The sequence below is a fragment of the Mus musculus genome, chromosome 6, assembly GCF_000001635.26.
Source record: "Mus musculus strain C57BL/6J chromosome 6, GRCm38.p6 C57BL/6J".
Lineage (NCBI taxonomy): Eukaryota > Metazoa > Chordata > Mammalia > Rodentia > Muridae > Mus > Mus musculus.
The window spans coordinates 6,629,433-6,651,444 of record NC_000072.6 but is presented as its reverse complement, the minus strand read 5'-3'; the positions used below and the strand labels follow the sequence as shown (position 1 = coordinate 6,651,444).

The window sequence follows — 22,012 nt, the reverse complement described above, 5'->3', positions numbered from 1 at the left end:
GTTGTACCATTTCCAAACCAGTCCTGAGGATTTAGGTGAGAGAATGGAGAACCCTCTCTGTACCGCCCTAGCATTTGCCTCTCTCTTCACAGGATGGCATCGCAGGGTGTCACTGTTCCAGATGTAAATCAACAGGAATGAAAGTCTCATTTTCCTAATTAGAGCCAAATTATCTCAAGTGACTAGACAACAGGGTTCCCTGGTTGTCAGTTCCTGCCTACTTCCTAATATCCAGAAGTTGGAGATGCTAAAAGAGTCCCATAGACAAAAGATGCCTGATGTCTTTTTCTGGACTGCTGGTCTGATCCCAATGCATATTATGTACCTGTGGGAATAGATTCTTTCACTGCCAAGCCTTTTAAAAAAAAAAAAACCCTGAAAATAGTATTTGTTTCATTAGAATCATAAATGTTCTATTTCAGTTACATAGGTAAGCTTTGCTATTTGACTTAAATATTTTATTTTCAGGTATAGAAAATAAGGTACTTTATAGAATACAAAGTGACACAAATAGATACAGAAGCACGTAAAGAGATGGTTTTCTAAATCCTCACTGATTAAAGCATTTTTGTCTTTCACCAGCTCTATCATATAAAAGGTATATTTTGGATCCTCATCCATATATAGTACTTACACATAGAACATTTCAAATAGCAGCCTGACTTACACCTACCTCCCTTATCTGATGTTTACTCTGAAAGGCCACTGACAGCATGATTCAATAGTAATGACAAATGGAAATTCACAGACCTTCAGGAAAGAGACTCTCTCTTATGCTGCTCAGATGAAAAAGACTCCATATTGAAAGAGAACGGGGGAAAGTTGCTTCCAACATGGGACTCTGACCTACAAATGTTTGGAGAATATATTCTCCAAAGTCAGGGGGTTGTGAGTAATTTCAAGATGAAGCTTCAACAGCAGAAACAGGCACTTGTTGAAGAGCTGAAACAATTTCCAGGATGTACTTAGTCAAGAGCCAAGGAAGAATTGGAAGGCACTGTGTCTAGTCTCTTGTCATCCCTGCCTAACTCACATATCTGCTTCTCCCATCTCCTCCCAAGAAGATAGACTTCTTTCCCACTATTCTTTGTTGCGTATAGACTTATGGATACATTCCCACCTGGCACATATCTCTGTCTCACTGAAGTTAGGTCATATGACTTCCTTTGACCAATGGGATGTTACAGATATGTTTGCTGAGACTTGAAAAATAGTTATAGCGTAGAAGCTTTCCTCCTTCAACCTTGCCTTTGCCAAAGGAAGATCTAGATTCAAGTAGCCACTTAACCAAAATATATAAAGCACAGAACCCAGTAGGTTTCAGCCAGCCAGGGAAATGCACACATATTGCTTTGCCAATGCACAAAACAAATACAGAGAAATCATCAGGGCTGAAACAAAGATGCATGATCAACATAGCACCTATTCATAACTGTGTACCACACAAAGTAGCTTTGCTTATAACTACCTGTCACTTGGTGTTATTGAAAAACCGGCTGGCAGATTTACCCTTTTTTGTTTGTTTTTGTTGTTGTTGTATACTCGAGAATAGATCGTATTATGTAGCCCAGACTTTCAATTTTCTGCTTCTTGTCACCCAAGGACTAGGATTGGGGGCCACCATACAAGGTCCCAGATTTACTCTTAACTTTCTTCTCCCTTTGCTCCCTTCTTTTCTTTTCATTCATATATTTCCCCTTAAGAAATATTCCTCTTCTGGTGTAGTTGCTCCTTAAGGTTTATCAGCTGTTTAAATACTGTTAAATTAATTATAACATTCATTCCCAATAATCCCTTGTTGAAAGGAAGTCCATACAACACTCATAAATAAGCAGTGCTTATTAGCAATGCCTTAGTTAGAGTAAGAATTTCCAAAATCTGTTTTGTTTTTATTTTTTTGTCTCTGGATTGTGTTATTATCCTTTCAAGTCATTTCCATTGTGACACCAGGCATTAAAAAAATGAGGCATAGTATAAGAAAATTAGTGTGGTGGGTGCCTGTGACACACAAAACTATTCTCCAGGAAATCATCCAGGGCTAAAAGGCTCTCAATGCCCTTCACTCTCCACCTCCACAACATATATAATGTCTCTTCTTGAGCCCCATTTGCCTTTTCTTCTTTCCTTCTTTTCTTTCTACCTAGCTTGTCAATTATGAAGCAATATGCTAAACACAGTGTTTCTTCCTCCCCCTCTCCCCCATGTAAATGTCAACTGATAATATGCTAAGTTCCAGATACATTATAATCATAATGCAACCACTGTGTTTCTGTATTAATTAATCGTGATTAATGAAATTTTTCTTGATTTTGTATGCCAAGTCTGGAAGCATAATTGAATTTCATCTTTGACTTCTGTTGCCTGAAGCAACCATTTAAACTCAGTTGTCATAAAACTTTTGGAAGGAGATCAAAAACCGCCAAATAGAAAAAAAGAAGAGAAAGACCCAACTTGGGGAGGTATTAAGGGGGAAGCAGAAAAAAAAATCTTTAAATACATCAAATGAAGAACATATTCTTATGCATAGAAGAAGGGAACAATACAAAAGTGTTTGAATATATGAGAAGAAATGTGATCATACCACTTTCTAAGCAATCCCCATGTTGTTTTTAATTATAAACAATTTCCTCTCGAATCACCTGGAAATAGTGTTAGACACAAGGGAAACAGACAATGAAATAATGGATGGTAACATTTAAAGTCCTGATGAAAACTAAGCTAATTTGAAGTCTATTGGCACTTGGCTACATATTTAGAGAAAGTAAATCATTATGGATAACACTAAGTTAATGCTTTGGGTAACTCTGGGTTATTAAATAAGCCCAACATGGCCATTCACATTCTTTGCTTGTTTGTTATAAATCCCAATGAGAGTCCTTTCACAGGAGGCCAAGCTGCTTGTGTTTTAGGTTATAAGGTGAAATATTTGGTGCCCTAAATCACTTAAAAAAGTTAAAACAGCTGTAAAGAAAAACATAAGATCCTTTTGTGATCTGTGCACCTGGGGATATTTCATGCAATTGTTTTGGTGTAATTTCATTTTGCTCCAGATGTTTTTGTGTATACCTAATGTGGGTACAATAAGACAGGGTTATATTTTACATACTGCATATTCATATAGCAAGATAACAGAAATCTCCTCCATTGCCATAGTGCTAAGTGCTGTGCCTTTAATGACTATTTCAGGGACTTTTATAGAACTCAGCACTGAGTTTAGACACACAAAGGCCATATATATGATAATGATAGACATCCAGAAGAATGCAAGGCCCTGGAATGGCCTCAGATGGAAATATGGTTTGTACTTGGATTTTGACTGAGAATACAGCCTGGATCTCTAACAGGATCTTAGACTTCAAGTTCATTCATCAGGAATGGAAGAAGAGCCTGGTATTTCTGAGAAAATGGTTACTCTCGGTGGAAGCTTTTTACTTTACCCTCTGGTGAGAGCATTTCTTTGCCAATTTGTTGCTGACACGAGTTAGACATAGCCTTCAGCACTACTCAAAGCATCCGCTCCTTCCCAGGCAGCCTTTCCTTTGTGACATGACAAGAGCCTAGCAGTTTAATTGAACATCCCCCACATTTCTTAGTGGCAAAGAACTGGAGAGAAGCAGTATGAAAGCAGCTCATGGCACACAAAAAGCACAGGGAACAGTCAACACCTTCTATTCACACCCAGAACCATTCACAGGTGTATTGCTAGGGAGCAGAAGAGAGGGCATGTATACAAGTTCAAATGTGCTGCAAAGGAAATGCTGCATAAGAAGTCTGAACAAGGGGAGATGGGAATAATTATCCAATCAGAAGCATGAAATGATAACTCAGAAGCCACAGGATTCTGTTACCCTTGAAGGTGGCAAGTGCGAAAGAATTTAACGCGTTATATTACAGGAAAGAATCCCAAGGCAGAGGTCCGAGGTGCTTTAGAGGTAGCAGAAGGTCCCCATTGAAATAAATCCACTTAATCTTTTATTCCGACTTCTAGCTACAGTGAAATAGTGGTGGATTTAATCTTTGGTTGAATCTACCTCAGAGAAAGGGTTTGGTCTGAACTCTCATTCAATAAGGGCTTTTAGTATTTGTTCAAAACAATGATGTTTCACTGTCTTGCTTTGTTTTTGTTTTGTTTTATGGTGACTCTTAGGTGGTTGGCTAAATAATGATAAAGTTGAATAGCTCCTTCCTAGACACTGGCTTTCAGAAACTCGTTTACATGGATGATAGACATAAGCTTCATATTTTCTATAAGAAGTTCTTGGCACAGAAGTAGCTGCTGAAGCACGAGGTGAAATGTGGAAAGGTTGTGTGGTTCAAATCATTGGTGGGAATGAACAAGGTTTTTGCACAAAGCGAGGCATCTTGATCCATGGCAGAGTGTGCCCGCTGTTGAGTAAGGGACCTTCTTACTGCAGAACAAGGAGTTCTGGAGAGAGGGAGCACAAGTCTCTTCATAAAGGCATTGTGGACACCAAACTGAGTGTTCTCAACTTGGTTATTATGGAAAGGAAAGAAGGAAGGAAAAAGGGGGGAGGAGGAAGGAAGGGAGGGAGGGAGGGAAGGAGGGAAGGAGGGAAGGAAGGAAGGAAGGAAGGAAGGAAGGAAGGAAGGAAGGAAGGAAGGAAGGAAGGAAGGAAGGAAGAGAGGAAGGAAGGGAGGGAGGGAGGGAGGGAGGGCGGGAGGGAGGGAGGGAGGAAGGAGGGAGGAGGAAGGAAGGAAGGAAGGAGGAGGGAGGAAGGGAGGGAGGGAGGGAGGAGAAGGAAGGAGGAAGGAGGAAGGAAGGAAGGAAGGATGGAGGGAAGGAAGAGAGGAAGGAAGGGAGGGAGGGAGCAGCAGCAAGAAGAAAAAAGGGGGCGGTGAGGAGAGGAGGAAAAGGAAGGAGCAGCAACCTGGAAGGGGAGGAGGGAGGAGGAGGAAGAGGGAAGGGAAGGAAGGAAGGAAGGGAGGAAGGAAGGGAGGGATTTTTTGAAGGAGGGAGGGAGGGAGGGAGGGAGCAAGCAAGCAAGCAAGCAAAAAAGGGGGGAAGGAGGAAGGAAGGGTTGGAGGAGAAAAGGAGGGAAGGGAGGAAGGAAGGAGGGAGGAAGGGAGGGAGGGAGGGAGGGAGAAGGAAGGAAGGAAGGGAAGGAGGGAGGGAGGGAGGGAGGGAGCGAGCAAGCAAGCAAAAAAGGGGGGAAGGAGGAAGGAAGGGAGGGAGGGAGAAAAGGAGGGAAGGGAGGAAGGAAGGAAGGAAGGAAGGAAGGAAGGAAGGAAGGGAGGGAGCGAGCAAGCAAGCAAGCAAGCAAGCAAAAAAGGGGGGAAGGAGGAAGGAAGGGAGGGAGGGAGAAAAGGAGGGAAGGAAGGAAGGGAGGAAGGAAGGAAGGAAGGAAGGAAGGGAGGGAGGAAGGAAGAAAGGAAGAAAGGACGGAGGGAGGAAGGGAGGGAGGGAAGGAAGGAAGGAAGGAAGAAAGGAAGGAAGGAAGCAAGCAAAAAAGGGGGAAGGAGGAAGGAAGTGAGGGAGGGAGGGAAGGAGGGAAGGAAGGAAGGAAGGAAGGAAGGAAGGAAGGAAGGAAGGAAGGAAGGGAGGAAGGGAGGGTGGGAAGGAGGGAAGGAAGGAAGGGAGGTTGGAAAGAGGAAAGGAAAGAAGGAAGGAAAAAGGGGGGAGGAGGAAGGAAGGGAGGGAGGGAGGGAAGGAGGGAAGGAGGGAAGGAAGGAAGGAAGGAAGGAAGGAAGGAAGGAAGGAAGGAAGGAAGGAAGGAAGGAAGGAAGGAAGGAAGGAAGGAAGGAAGGAGAAAAAAAGCCAAAAGAAACAGACTGACAGATAGTACCATGCTTCAGTGGTTGAGGCCCAAAAGAGCTAGTAGAACCTGAAAACTTTTCAATCTCTCTAAAGAAGATAATGTATACCAATATGTTGTCATGAAATCCTTAAACAAAGAATAAAAAGCCCAGGACCCAAGTACCCAATATCCAATGACTTGTTACTTCACATTCCCTGCAATACAAACATTAGTATAATGATATGGAGACATGACACATTAAGGAAAACCAGGAGGAGGCTGTAGATGATGGTGAACCATTAGCCAAGAGATTAAGAGACAAATCCTATGAACAGATTGCTAAGAGATATAGGCTGTTGTATATATATATTTAAATTAGGTATTTTCTTCATTTACATTTCAAATGAGATCCCAAAAGTCCCCCATACCCTCCACCGCCCCACTCCCCTACCCACCCACTCGCACTTTTTGGTCCTGGTGTTCACCTGTACTGAGGCATATAAAGTTTGCTAGACCAATGGGACTCTCTTTCCAAATTGGTCAACTAGGCCATCCTCTGATACACATGCAGGTACAGACACGAGCTCCGGGGGGTACTGGTTAGTGCATATTGTTGTTCAACCTATAGGGTTGCAGACACCTTTAGCTCCTTGGGTACTTTCTCTAGCTCCTCCATTGGGGGCCCTGTGATCCATCCAATAACTGACTATGAGCATCCACTTCTGTGTTTGCTAGGCCCTGGCATAGCCTCACGACAAACAGCTATATCTGGGTCCTTGCAGCAAAATCTTGCTAGTGTGTGCAATGGTGTCAGCGTTTGGAGGCTGATTATGGGATGGATCCTGGGTATGGCAGTCTCTACATGGTCCATCCTTTCATCTCAGTTCCAAACTTTGTCTCTGTAACTCCTTCCATGGGTGTTTTGTTGCCAATTCTAAGAAGGGGCAAAGTGTCCTCACTTTGGTCTTCATTCTTCTTGAGTTTCATGTGTTTTACAAATTGTATCTTATATCTTGGGTATTCTAAGTTTCTGGGCTAATATCCACTTATCAGTGAGTACATATCATGTGCGTTCTTTTGTGATAGGGTTACCTCACTCAGGATGATGCCCTCCAGGTCCATCCATTTGCCTAGGAATTTCATAAATTCATTCTTTTTAATAACTGAGTAGTACTCCAATGTGTAAATGTACCACATTTTCTGTATCCATTCCTCTGTTGAGGGGCATCTGGGTTCTTTCCAGCTTCTGGTTATTATAAATTTGGCTTCCATGAACATACTGGAGCATGTGTCCTTCTTATCGGTTGGAACATCTCCTGGGTATATGCCCAGGAGAGGTATTGTGGGATCCTCTGGTAGTACTATGTCCAATTTTCTGAGGAACGGCCAGACTGATTTCCAGAGTGGTTGTACAAGCTTGTAATCCCACCAACAATGGAGGAGTGTTCCTCTTTCTCCACATCCTCACCAGCATCTGCTGTCACCTGAATTTTGATCTTAGCCATTCTGACGGGTGTGAGGTGGAACCTCAGGGTTGTTTGGATTTATATATCCCTGATGATTAAGGATGCTGAATATTTATTTCAGGTGCTTCTCGGCCATTAGGTATTTCTCAGGTGAGAATTCTTTGTTTAGCTCTGAGCCCCATTTTTAATGGGGATATTTGATTTTCTGGAGTCCACCTTCTTGAGTTCTATATGTATTGGCTATTAGTCCCCTATCTGATTTAGGATAGGTAAAGATCCTTTCATAATCTGTTGGTCGCCTTTTTGTCTTATTGACGGAGTCTTTTCCCTTACAGAAGCTTTGCAATTTTATGAGATCCCATTTTTGATTCTCAATCTTACAGCACAAGCTATTGCTGTTCTATTCAGGAAATTTTACCCGGTACCCGTATCTTCAAAGCTTTTCCCCACTTTCTCCTCTATAAGTTTCACTGTCTCTGGTTTTATGTGCAGTTCCTTGATCCACTTAGATTTGACCTTAGTACAAGGAGATAGGAATGGATTGATTCGCATTCTTCTACATGAAAACCACCAGTTGTGCCAGCACCATTTGTTGAAAATGCTGTCTTTTTTCCACTGGATGGTTTTAGCTCTCTTGTCAAAGATCAAGTGACCATAGGTGTGTGGGTTCATTTCTGGGTCTCCAATTCTATTCCATTGGTCTACTTGTCTGTTGCTATACCACTACCATGCAGTTTTTTTTTATCACAATTGCTCTGTAGTACAGCTTTAGGTTCGGCATGGTGATTCCACCAGAGGTTCTTTTATCCTTGAGAAGAGTTTTTGCTACCCTAGGTTTTTTGTTATTCCAGATGAATTTGCAGATTGCCCTTTCTAATTCGTTGAAGAAATGAGTTGGAATTTTTATGGGGATTGTATTAAATCTGTTGATTGCTTTGGGCAAGATAGCCATTTTTACCATATTGATCCTGACAATCCATGAGCATGGGAGATCTTTCCATCTTCTGAGATCTTCTTCAATTTCTTTCTTCAGAGACTTGAAGTTCTTATCATTCAGATCTTTCACTTCCTTAGTTAGAATCACACCAAGGTATTTTATATTATTTGTGACTATTGAAAAGGGCGTTGTTTCCCTAATTTCTTTCTCAGTTCATTTATCCTTTGTGTAGAGAAAGGCCATTGATTTATTTGAGTTAATTTTATATCCAGCTACTTCGCTGAAGCTGTTTATCAGGTTTAGGAGTTCTCTAGTGGAATTTTTAGGGTCACTTATATATAATATCATATCATCTGCAAAAAGTGATATTTTGACTTCTTCCTTTCCAATTTGTATCCCCTTGATCTCCTTTTGTTGTCGTATTGCTCTGGCTAGGACTTCAAGTACTATGTTGAAGAGGTATGGAGAGAGTGGACAGCATTGTCTAGTCCCTGATTTTAGTGGGATTGCTTGGAGCTTTTCACCATTTACTTTGATGTTGGCTACTGCTTTGTTGTAGATTGCTTTTATCATGTTTAGGTATGGGCCTTGAATTCCTGATCTTTCCAAGACTTTTATCATGAATGGGTGTTGAATTTTGTCAAATGCTTTCTCCACATCTAACGAGATGATCATGTGGTTTTTGTCTTTGAGTTTGTTTATATAATGGATTACGTTGATGAATTTCCATATATTAAACCATCCCTGCATCCCTGAAATGAAACCTACTTGGTCAAGATGGATGATTGTTTTGATGTGTTCTTGGATTCGGTTAGCGAGAATTTTATTGAGTATTTTTGCATCGATATTCATACGGGAAATTGGTCTGAAGTTTTGTATCATTGTTGGGTCTTTCTGTGGTTTAGGTATCAGAGTAATTGTGGATTCATAGAATGAATTGGGTAGAGTACTTCTGTTTCTATTTTGTGGAATAGTTTGTGCAGAACTGGAATTAGATCTTCTTTGAAGGTCTGATAGAACTCTGCACTAAACCCATCTGGTCCCGGGCTTTTTTTGGCTGGGAGACTATTAATGACTGCTTCTATTTCTTTAGGGGATATAGGACTGTTTAGATCATTAATCTGTTCCTGATTTAACTTTGGTACCTGGTATCTGTCTAGAAATTTGTCCATTTCATCCATGTTTTTCAGCTTTGTTAAGTATAGCCTTTTGTAGAAGAATCTTCAGGATTTGTTGCTATGTCTCCCTTTTCATTTCTGATTTGGTTAATTAGGATGCTGTCCCTGTGCCCTCTAGTGAGTCTGGCTAAGGGTTTGTCTATCTTGTTGATTTTCTCAAAGAACCAGCTCCTGGCTTGGTTGATTCTTTGAATAGCAATTCTTGTTTCCACTTAGTTGATTTGACCCCGGAGTTTGATTATTTCCTGCTGTCTACTCCTCTTGGGTGAATTTGCTTCCTTTTGTTCTAGAGCTTTTAGGTATGTTATCAAGCTGCTAGTGTGTGCTCTCTCTAGTTTCTTTTTGGAGGCACTCAGAGCTATGAGTTTTCCTCTTAGAAATGATTTCATTGTGTCCCATAAGTTTAGGTATGTTGTGTCTTCATTTTCATTTAACTCTAAAGAGTCTTTAATTTCTTTCTTCATTTCATCCTTGACCAAGTAATCATTGAGAAGAGTGTTGTTCAGTTTCTACGTGAATATTGGCTTTCTATTATTTGTGTTGTTATTGAAGATCAGCCTTAGTCCATGGTGGTCTGATAGGATGCATGGGACAATTTCAATATTTTTGTATCTGCTGAGGCCTGTTTTGTGACCAATTATATGGTCAATTTTGGAGAAGGTAACATGAGTTGCTGAGAAGAAGGTATATCTTTTTGTTTTAGGATAAAATGTTCTGTAGATATTTGTTAAATCCATTTGTTTCATAACTTCTGTTAGTTTCACCGTGTCCCTGTTTAGTTTCTGTTTCCATGATCTGTCCATTGATGAAAGTGGTGGGTTGAAGTCTCCCACTATTATTGTGTGAGGTGCAATGTGTGCTTTGAGCTTTACTAAAGTGTCTTTAATGAATGTGGCTGCTCTTGCATTTGAAGCATAGATATTCAGAATTGAGAGTTCCTCTTGGAAGATTTTACCTTTGATGAGTATGAGTGTCCCTCCTTGCCTCTTTTAATAACTTTGCATTGGAAGTTGATTTTATTAGATATTAGAATGGCTACTCCAGCTTGTTTCTTCAGACCATTTGCTTGGAAAATTGTTTTCCAGCCTTTCACTCTGAGGTAGTGTCTGTCTTTTTCCCTGAGATGGGTTTCCTGTAAACAGCAAAATGTTGGGTCCTGTTTGTGTAGCCAGTCTGTTAGTCTATGTCTTTTTATTGGGGAATTGAGTCCATTGATATTAAGAGATATTAAGGAAAAGTAATTGTTGCTTCCTATTATTTTTGTCGTTAGAGTTGGCATTCATTTCTTGTGGCTCTCTTCTTTTAGGTTTGTTGAAGGATTACTTTCTTGCTTTTTCTGGGATGTAGTTTCCATCCTTGTATTTTTTTTTTTTCTGTTATTATCCGTTGAAGGGCTGGATTTGTGGAGAGATAATGTGTGAATTTGGTTTTGTCATGGAATACTTTGGTTTCTCCATCTATGGTAATTGAGAGTTTGGCTGGGTATAGTAGCCTGGGCTGGAATTTGTGTTCTCTTAGTGTCTGTATAACATCTGTCCAGGCTCTTCTGGCTTTCATAGTCTCTGGTGAAAAATCTGGTGTAATTCTGATAGGCTTGCCTTTATATGTTACTTGACCTTTTTCCATTATTGCTTTTAATATTCTATCTTTATTTAGTACATTTGTTGTTCTGATTATTATGTGTCGAGAGGAATTTCTTTTCTGGTCCAGTCTATTTGGAGTTCTGTAGGCGTCTTGTATGTTCATGGGCATCTCTTTCTTTAGATTTGGGAACTTTTCTTCTATAATTTTGTTGAAGACATTTGCTGGCCCTTTAAGTTGAAAATCTTCATTCTCATCTATTCCTATTATCCATAGGTTTGGTCTTCTCATTGTGTCCTGGATTTTCTTGATGTTGTGAATTAGGATCTTTTTGCATTTTGCATTTTCTTTGATTGTTGTGCCCATGTTCTCTATGGAATCTTCTGCGCTTGAGATTCTCTCTTCCATCTCTTGTATTGTGTTGCTGATGCTCACATCTATGGTTCCAGATTTCTTTCCTAGGGTTTCTATCTCCAGCGTTGCCTCACTTTGGGTTTTCTTTATTGTGTCTACTTCCCTTTTTAGGCCTAGTATGGTTTTGTTCATTTCCATCACCTGTTTAGATGTGTTTTCCTGTTTTTCTTTAAGGACTTCTACCTGTTTGGTTGTGTTTTCCTGTTTTTCTTTAAGGATATGTAACTCTTTAGCAGTGTTCTCCTGTATTTCTTTAAGTGAGTTATTAAAGTCCTTCTTGATGTCTTCTACCATCATCATGAGATATGCTTTTAAATCCGGGTCTAGCTTTTCGGGTGTGTTGGGCTGCCCAGGACTGGCTGAGGTGGGAGTGCTGGCTGATGATGGTGAGTGGTCTTGGTTTCTGTTAGTAAGATTCTTACATTTGCCTTTTGCCGTCTGGTAATCTCTGGAGTTAGTTGTTATAGTTGTATCTGGTTAGAGCTTGTTCCTCTCGTGATTCTGTTATCCTCTAGCAGCAGACCTGGGAGTCTAGCTCTCTCCTGAGTTTCAGTAGTTAGAGCACTCTCTGCAGGCAAGCTCTCCTCTTCCAGGGAAGGTGGACAGATATCTGGCGTTCGGACCTGCCTCCTGGCAGAAGATGAAGGCCCGAAACAGGGCTTGTCCCAAAATCTGTGTAGCTTCAGTAGTCCACACTCTCACCTCCGCAGATTAGTCTTGGTGGGATCCGGGAACCAAGATGACTTCCCCAGATGCTGTGGCAAAGCCCTCCTGGGCGGGGCAGACACCTCTCCCCTGGCAGGGAAGGTGCCCGGATGTCTGGAGCCCGAAACTTGGTCTCAGTCAGAAGCTCTGTGGCTTCAGCCTGTCCCAGAAGCTGTTAGCTTCTGTAGTCCACACTCTCACCTGCTCAGACTAGTCTTGCAGGGATCCGGGAACCAAGATGGCTCCCCCAGATGCTGTCCCTATGTCGATATAGGCTGTTCTGGATGAGAGATTCTACCTCTAAGTTCCATCAAAGATAAATCTTTAAGACTAATGAGTAAGTTGTCAGAAATTAAAAAACAAACAAACTGATGTCAGCTTAGCATGCACAAGAGCTGTACAAGCGCATGCCTGGCCCACTCCCAGCACTGAGAAGGTGGCTGGGCAGGAAGTCCCACTCCTGCTTACAGAGCTTTTGGCAATTGCCATCTGCTGAGAGAGAAAGGATTGTTTTTTTCTAAATTTGCACCCCTGATGAGTTGGTCATGCTTCAGTTAAAGGCTTCACATTCAAGAATATCTGGGCAGCCTAAATTAGCCTTGATTCAGGGAAAATGACATAAAGTTATGGAAGTAGGTCAAGTTCATCTCTGAAGGGTTGTGGAAGGGATTATGTATAAGATCAAAATATGTTGCATAAAATTCTCAAAGAATAGTGTGTGTGTGTGTGTGTGTGTGTGTGTGTGTGTGTAAATGATGTAACTTATCCTCAAAGTTTCATCATTCTGAAGTGATGCTGATCTACTGAGCACTGTAGGAAAAGTGAAAGATAAGAACAGTTATAGTTACATGTGTGCTAAAATTTCCAAGAAAAATTCTACTGGCTGATAAATTCGGAAATAAGCATTTTGATGGCATTTCCCACTCATGAATCCCTAACATGTTGTGCATTGATTGTCTATTGATAAACCATCCTATAGAGTCCTATAGAAGCCAGAAAAGATTCCAAGTCATACACACTTATGGCTTCATAAGAAATCTAAAGCATGTCCCCAAGGACATGTTTAAGGTCCAGTCACGTCTTTCATGTATTCCACAGTCTCAGGATCAGCAGCTTCCATAAATATTTAATCTGTTTGCAGCAGAGAATAGCAAACAACCATGTTGCTGACCAAATAATCATCTGTGTGCAAGTCCTTCCTGCTATGGCACCTTTATCAATACTTCTGAGAGACTATAGCATAACCCAATGCAAAACTCAGGATGCTGTAAGCCAATATGAATGCCTGGTAGTGACCTTGATCCTGTGGACCTAGAAGAGCCAGCCACAAAGTCTCCCAACAGAAATCTACTCTAGCCTCATATACAGTGCCAAATATTCCTCTTCCCATGAAATAAACCTACAGAGGCTTCTCTCCTTGGCATTTCCAGAAAATTGGACTGTTCACTCCATTTTGTTTGAAATAGAACTTCAACTGTCTGAGGCTTTCAAGGGCAGGTGCTGTAGTATAGGTTTTCCAGTCACAATGGTTGGCGTGGGCTGCTTTACAATGTACTCATTGTGATGGTTCTGTAATGCTAAGACTTACATGCCATGCCTCCCATCCTGGGAAAAGAAATGCTTGTTAGATGCTAGATAAGTTGCTCTCTACTATTTCTGTTGGGTATCATTCTCCAAGGGACAGTAATATGCTTTATGGAGATACAGTGAATTGCCTATTTCATGGCACTGATCTAAAAGCATCCTTGAGTTCAATTCAGCAGCCTGACTACCAGACAGCATGTAATACGAAAGGAAAGATTAGGATCTTATCTGGAAAGTGCCACACTGTTAAACTATGAACAGGATGTGCTGACTTACACACAGGGAGATGGCTTACAGTCAAACATGAAGAGAAGCAGATTTGGGATCGGGCAAAAATCCCTTTGTTTATCAAACTCGCCAACTTTAATTAATACTTTCTGCTTTTTCCAAAAAAATTTTTTTTTCAAATTCAGTAACAGATCAATGTTTTTTGCACTGAACAAATTTGGAATGTTGTTGAGTTTTGCTCCTGTATTATTTATCACCTTTCCATCCGCTCACTCTTCCTTCATATCGTTTGTGGTTCTCCAGCCTTATCCTGCTCTGAGTTAATTATTGTGTGTGTGCTTGACAGTGGGGGGGGGGGGTATTAGATTCTCTTAGTCATACTGAATATAAAACTTTTAACAAATGTGAACTGTGGTGCAGAGGGTTTTGTATGTGACTTTCTTGTTTATCAGCACATCTCAAGCAAATAGAACAATGTCTGACATGGTAGATACTCAGTGATTACTTATGCTAAATGATAAGGTTCAATGATTTTATTTATTCCACTCTACATACATTTTATTATCATTTCTGGGGAGAGAGAGAGAGAAAGAGAGAGAGAGAGAGAGAGAGAGATTACCTCATGAGATGATGGAGACTGTGAAGTTCCCTGTCAACCCGGAGAGCCTGAGAAGCAGGTGGTATCCCTCAGACTGAGTCCTAATGTCTCAAAACCAGTGAAGCTACTGGTGCAATTTTCAGTGTTAAGGTGAAGGCCAAATGGAAAAAGCAGAGAATCACTGGTATATATCTCAAAGTTCAAAGGCCAAAGAAAGCAGAGCTCTGGTGTTGAGGGGCAAGAGCAGACTAGTTGTTCCAACTCTTGTGGAATGTGGAGTAGAGCACTCTCCTTTCCTTCTGCCTCTGCTCTATCCAGACCCTCAGATGGGGGCTTCTCATGCAGGGTTAGAGTGGAGTTCCCTGGATCAATGTAGTGTGTAGCTTTTGCTACCCTGCTTTAATCTCCAAGTGGACTATGCTACCAGCCCAGGTTTCCTTCGGATTCTCAGATGAAGCACACACATACATTAACTTATTTTTAATATGCTTTCCTCAATGGCCAGGCTCTTCTAAGCCTTCCTAGTCCATGGGCCTTTCTTTTCACTCCCAGCTCAACATCTCTAAATCGGCCCTCAACTTTAGTTGCTCAGTTTCCTATAGTCCGAGCTCAACATCCTATCTGCCCTCAGCTTAATAATGTTTCTAAATCCCTGCCTGCTACCCAAGGCAAGTTGGGGAATTGGCCAATGCCCACTTCAGCCTAGATCACACTTGACTGGTGGCTCTTTCTCTGTTCAAAGCAGGGTGAAACTTTCTTCTCTTGTGTCTGCTAGCCGGCCTGTGGGAAAACTGGAAGACTCAGCTCATTGGCTGCTAGCATCTTTATTGATTGATCAAGAACCAACTGGGGAACAGGACCTTCAGCATTCACACACACATTCCTGATCAAGGGATCAGAGACACCCCCTACAGCTCAATCCATCTCATCTGGAAACACACTCCCAGACACATATCCATAATCAGGAAAAAAAAAAAAAGCCTTCTTGGCCGATATGTGGTATTCAATGCATATCTAAAATTAAAGAGGGAGACATATGCAGAAGATAAATAGCTCTGCTGTCTGTCTGATACACCAGTTCCTCTCATTCTTAATCAGTTCTCCTGAAGACATATGTCATATCTGAAAATTCTAAAACCTAACTAAAATTTTATCCCACTAAAACATCACTCACCTGGACTTTCTAAGATTCTCCTTATTTTAGTGAATAATAATAATAATAATAATAACAACCAGGCAAATTTGAAAGATTTAAGTTCTTAATTTTGAGGTAGAAAAGCATTTGTTCTACCATCTCCCAAGCTTCCCAGGGCCATGTCAATGACAGAATCTTAATAAATTACTGACAGCTGTGTGAACACATGTTCCATTTAGTTACACAGCTTTTATGCCACCAATAATTTCTTGAAATGTTTGAAAAACCATCCTCATTTTTGTTACTTTTACAGACTTAATATATTTATTTCATTATGAAGGGAATCCAGGCCCTAGTACTGTGGTGAGCAGAAATGGTTTCAACTCTGCCAGACACAAAAAGGACTCCAAATCAGAGGTTTGCAGTTACAAGCTAACATGGGGCTCTTGGTGTTGAAATGTATTTATACTTGGCAAAACATTGCTTCTTGTTTTTAGAAGAAAAGTCTCTTTAAAGAGCTCAAAAAGCTAATTTGACATCAACAAGCTTGTAAAAAATACCATTTTGATTATTTAAATGTATATAAATCAAAAACACATGGGTTAAATTTCCTTTAAAATACATATGGTTTTTAAAATTAGAGGAAAAGGTGCTGGCAAAAAGCAGTTTGAGTTTTATTGAACCCAAAACTTTTCAAATACAGTTTAAACTGTCTGATGAACCCAAACCATGCTTATTTAAAATATGATTTAAAAAAATTCAGGTTAAAAAAATATTTTGTAAAAATACTCAAATTCTAACTTTCTGTAAAGTATTACTAATAAGAAGTTTGTCTTTAAAGGACTTTATATAACTCACTTGATAGATTCTACAGCTTCACAGAACTCTGAAATTTCAGTTCAAAATGACTCTGCATTGCTGACTCTGTCAGCACTATTCTTCTGTGAGACGCAGAACACCTTCTGCCTCTCGGGCATGGTGAAACATATTATTCTGCACACCTTCCTAGACAATTGTATAAACTATTATCTGCCTCTTTAAAATACTTTATTAAAATTTTGTGAATTTCATAGACTGTATTTTGATCACATTCACCTCCCACCTTACCAAGTCCTCCCAAATCTACCATCTTCCCCATACTCCCTAGGGATGCAAATCCTCTTCTTCTTTTCCCTTCCCCTCTCCTTCCTCCCTCTCCTCCTTTTCTTTCATAATCTATAGAGTCAAATTATGCTGTCTATATACTCCTCTGTGTGGGGCCATCCACTGACCTGCCAGAGGCCACATCCTTATAACTAACTTTCCTTCAACTCTCCATAGCTCCTCCATTAGGGATCGAGGGGAGACTGTGACTCCCTCCCTCATGCATACACACTAGAATGCTCAAACTTCTTCATGCTTCTTCTTTTCCCCCCTTACTTTTTACTGAGGTATAGCATACATACAGAAGAAATCTCTCATTTCCTGATTTGGATATGCCTAGGAACTTTTGTTTGCTTACCCATTGTTGTGGGTGTAATATTGCTTACTGCTGGATTTTGTTGTCTCCTTTCAAAGATAATGGGTTGGCTCTGATAGACTAGCCCCTCACTTTGATCTTCAAGAGACACGATTTGAGGGATTTTTAGAGTGCCCATAGCATAGCCATTACCTTAAGACCAATGTAGCTTTGTTGAAATAAACATGATAATTCTGCACTCTCTGCTAAATGACCTGATTAACCAATCACAAACCTCCAATTTTGCTGATAGAAGCTTGCATAGAAACAATCCTTGTGCATATTCTGGGCAGTTTAGCTTGTAGGTATGTTGACATCTTTTTGGGCTCAGAAAATTTTACTTTATAGGCCCAGGGCTCAGCATTATGCAAAAACAGAGAGGAAATTCTATACCACCCCACCTTTTAAGCTAAGATATAAATATAAGATCATTGTGGTAGGGTGTTTTTATAGATTTGCTCTAATCTTTTTTTGTCTTCTCCTTTGGAACAGCCCATTTCCTTTCAAGCCATGTAAACACTCTTGCCTTACCCCACCTCACATTTCTCAGAACTCCTTATGCCCTTTCTTAGTCTTTTTTCTGTTTTTTATTTTTTAACTAACTTTACAAAATTCATACATATATACAGTACAGGCTATGATCAACATATGAGAGAGAAAATAGAATTTTTGCCTTTCCAAATTTGGCTGACCTCAGTTAATATTATCATTTCCAGATGCATCCATATTTCTGAATTTGTTCATTATCCCATTTTTCTTTACAGCTGAATGAAATTCCATTGGTACAAGCTTCACATTTCATCATCTAATCACCTCTTAACACCACCTGGGATGCTTCCATTTCCTCACCATTGGAAAAGAATGGCAACAAACATGGAGGTGCGTGCGTCTCTGTGGTAGGATATGGAGCCAGTTCAGTATAGATCCAAGAGTGGTATAGCTGTGTTGTGCAGGAGTCCTGGTTTTTGCCTGTTGGAGAAATGACCACACTGGTCTCCACAATAGCTTTACTTGTTTGTATTGCCATCTGTCATGAATTCTTTCCCTATATCCTCACCAGCATCTGTTCTCACATGCCTGATGATAGCCATTCTGACTGGGGTGGAGTGCTGTCTCAGAATAATTTTAATTTGCATTTCCATACTTGCTATAGACGTTGAAGATTTAAAAAAAATTATTAGTCATTTGTGGAATTGTTGTTTGTTTGTTTTGAGAATTGCCAATTCATTTCATTATTCCAGTTGTTGATTGGCAGTTTTGTTAGGAGGTATTTAATTTTTATAGCTCCTTACAAATTCTGGTATCCCTCTGCCTTAATTAGTACCTGCAAGGATTTTATCCCATTTGTAGGCTGTTTGCTCTACTGCTAGATTTTGGGTTTGGTTGGTTGGGACATTTTTGGGTGTGAGACTTATGCAGAAGTTTTTAAATTTCGTATAATCCCATTTGTTGATTCCTAGGGCTGTTTCCTCTGCTGTTGGAGTTCTCAGAAAACTGTTTCCTGTACCTAAGTCTTGACCTGCACTATCTGTTTTCCTCTAGTCAGGGTTTCAGGTTGTACACTAAGGACTCTGATGCACTCTGAATCATTTTTTTTTTCAGTGTAAAGGGTACAGATCTAATTCCATCCAGCTGCAGGTGGCCACCCAATCTTGGAAGCACCATGCATCATCACTGAATGATTTGATACATGTGTCCATATCATCGTCTGTTTTCTTCTGAGTACTCTACTCTGTCCCACCTATTCTTGTCTACCTGTCACCTATTATGCCTTTACCAGGCCGTGTTTGTCAATATAACTCTATAGCATTTCCTCTAAAATAACAAAACAACAACAACAAAAGCCAACAACAACAACAACAACAACAAAATAACAAAAACAAAAAGCCACTGGTTATTATACTCAAATTGTGTGGAAGAGAAAAAGATTTTATTTTATTTTATTTAGAATTCAAAATGAAGTAGTGATTTTTGTCTCTCAATAGACATCCCTAAATGCATTGATAAGTAAGCTATGGGCTGAGAAAAATATTTGGAGCTCATATGTGTTAGGAAAGTCATGTGTAGAGTTTATAAAAAAAAAAAACTTCCAAAAATAGTAACAAAAAGAGCAAGTTAAAAATGAACAAAGAACTTGAAGTCACTTCCTAGTGAAGAAGACATCTTGGTAATGACCATAGAGGATACTCATTCATGAGTATGACTATTCATTAATTGTTAAATGCTGTAAGTTCACTTGTTAAAATGGAAGTGGTTAACAATACTAAGTGTAGACAAGTATGCAGAGTATCTAGGGCTGTCAAATATTGCTGGTGGAAGCATAAAATGAAACACCTTCTTGGATAAATTGTTTGTCAATTGCTTTAAAAGTTACTTATATTTTACGCTGTACACAAGGAATTCCATTATCCCATACTACCCCAAAGCAATAGTTACACACATTCCCTCTGCAAGGGCTATTTAGCAATGTCTGCAGATGTTTTCACTGATAGAACTTCTAACCTGGGTGTTCCTGATATATGGGAGGCAGAAGCCTATCATCTTAGCATACACAAGATAATCTTCTACAGCAAGGAATTACCCACCTTAAGAGTTAACAGCAAGAGTTAACCTTAAGAATTAACATCTTAGCATACACAAGATAATCTTCTACAGCAAGGAATTACCCACCTTAAGAGTTATCCTTCAACTAAAAATAACTGAGGTTCATCCATAGGTGTAAATATTCACCAATAGGAGGAAAGAAATAATGTATGTTCTTACAATGAAACAGAAACCAGCAAGACAAGAATGGCTGAAGTATGCAACAGTATATACATCTTACAGTGGGCTTTTGGATGGGGACATTGAGAGGACAAGGTGTAGCTATTAGTGTCTCCCGGTTTAGATGGCAAATCCACCAGAATTTGACACCAGAGGACTTAGATTTAATATGGCTTACAAGATTAGGATTCTAGTGGATGCGCCCAACAACTGACTTACCATTGATTCTGAACTAAGTATGTATGGTGCTTTATTTCACACAGTGTCTTGACTGGGTTCCAGCAAGAAAGGTACAACAGCAAAGTGCACAGAAGTGCACCACAAAGGCCATGGCAGTGTTGAAGCATGGGGCTGGCATGGTAGCAACCTGCCAGAGGGAACTTAGTGAGCTGGGTGAAGAGATTTTTGGAGCTCTGGGTCAATCTCCACGAGACAGAGACAACCGGGGCTAGAGAGTAGCTGGTTAGCACAGGAAAATGACATTTTAAAAAATATTTCTCAAAAGAGATGGTGAAACAACACGTTGAGCAAGAATCTACTAGAAATTTAAGATTATTACCCTGAGAATTAGAGTTTTATTTTCTAAGTAAGAGAAAGGTGGCACTGGAATGAGTTACATGGACTCAAGTGTGGGAACCTTGAAACAAAGAAAGAGGGCTCTGAGGTCCCTGCTGTGGAAAGAGACAAGATGGCTATTCTGGGTCAGAGAGCTGGAGAATGGAAGCTGTGTACATCTTGGGGAAAATATTGATTTAACTGTGAAATTATAATATTGGAATTATTTACCTTTAGGATAGAATTATATACAGATTTTGTTCCAATCACATGGGGAATTTCACATGTGGTTCGGAACTAGGGCAGGAAAAATTAGTTACTGACTCCAAGTAGAGCAGGCAGTGATAATTACCTGCTATGAACAGGTATTAATTAATAATGTCTGTGGTTCCCCGGAGAGAGCTCAACAGAGAGATGGTATAACAGGATGGCTGCGCTAGGCAGAGAACTTAACAAGTAAAAACTACCTGCTTCCTATAGGCAGATATTAGTGAAAGTTTGAATTATTACTTTAAAGATGGTATAAACACATATTGCTCTAATAAATCTTACAGGATACTCAAATTCTGTCTAATGTGGGCTCCACGGGAATTTTGGGTTCAAATCCTGGTTTGACTAGCTGCCTGCTTATAAGCAGGTATAGATAGAAATGTGAATCAATTGTTTTAAAGATGGTATAACAGGTCTGCAAGATAACTAACTCACATTCTCTAATATGGGCTCCATGGGAATTTTGGGTTATTATTCTGCATGGCAAAATAGAAAAAGCCTAAGAACAGGCACACACAGCATTTTAGTTTACTTCCTTTGTTTTGGATTGTTCTAATTTTCAAAATGGGTGTGATTTTGAGTTTTGTGGTTATATTATTCCTCTGGGAGAAAGGTCAAAGTAAAAGATTTTCTGGTTACTGGCTCAAGGATATCCTGATTTGGAAGAAAGGTTTTGGCATTGTGTTTTTAGAAAAGGTGATTAGTGTCTCTGCAACTTCCAGAGTAATATGGATCAGATATGAAAAGGGAGACCCCCTTGAAAAACTACATTCCAAGGAATCAAACAAAAAAGTTATCTTGATGATATGAAAATTTTGTTTTGAGATTTGTATATTACAGAATATAAAGACTTGGTGAGTCATCATCATGCTGACCTGACCTGCTTAAACTGCTGATCTCTTGGACTTCCAGCCTGATCCAGTTAGGACACAGACTTCAGAGACTAAAACAATCATTGATGTGACCTTCTTAATTCCAACCACACACTTCCCCTCCCCTCCCCCTCCTTTAAAGATATCTCAACACCCATATCCATCTGGAAGAAGTTATGAAGAGTCATCTTTCCAGTTCCCTGGGCTTTAGGCTGGAGGTGGCCACTGGGCAGAAATTGCCTATCTTTCCTGTAGACCAGTACAACTTCAAAGGACACAAGTTACAGGTTAGGACAGCTTAGTTCTGCCAAGACAAAAGAAGCTAGTCCTTAATAATTCCTGTTTTTCAAAGGTCTGTCAGATGATCCTGGGCCAGAAGGCTGAAGACTGATGCTCCAATTTCCTGACTTACTGGGGCAGTAGAGGTAGGCAGCTGTCTCTACAATTTGTCTTAGTTCTGGAAGTTGTGTTA

General features: G+C 40.1%; 1 long non-coding RNA gene and 1 pseudogene across 1 annotated transcript in view; both read left to right on the top strand.

The window, feature by feature from the left end:
* The window catches only part of Gm20618, a 50,100-nt gene extending 31,134 nt beyond the window's left edge, over nt 1–18,966 (top strand). The window contains exon 3 of the long non-coding RNA XR_868784.2: nt 17,845–18,966. This is a non-coding gene — a long non-coding RNA (predicted gene 20618). The remainder of the gene's footprint in view (nt 1–17,844) is intronic.
* Gm18006 (predicted gene, 18006) lies at nt 4,166–6,112 on the top strand (annotated as a pseudogene).
* Nucleotides 18,967–22,012: the final 3,046 nt, after the last annotated feature.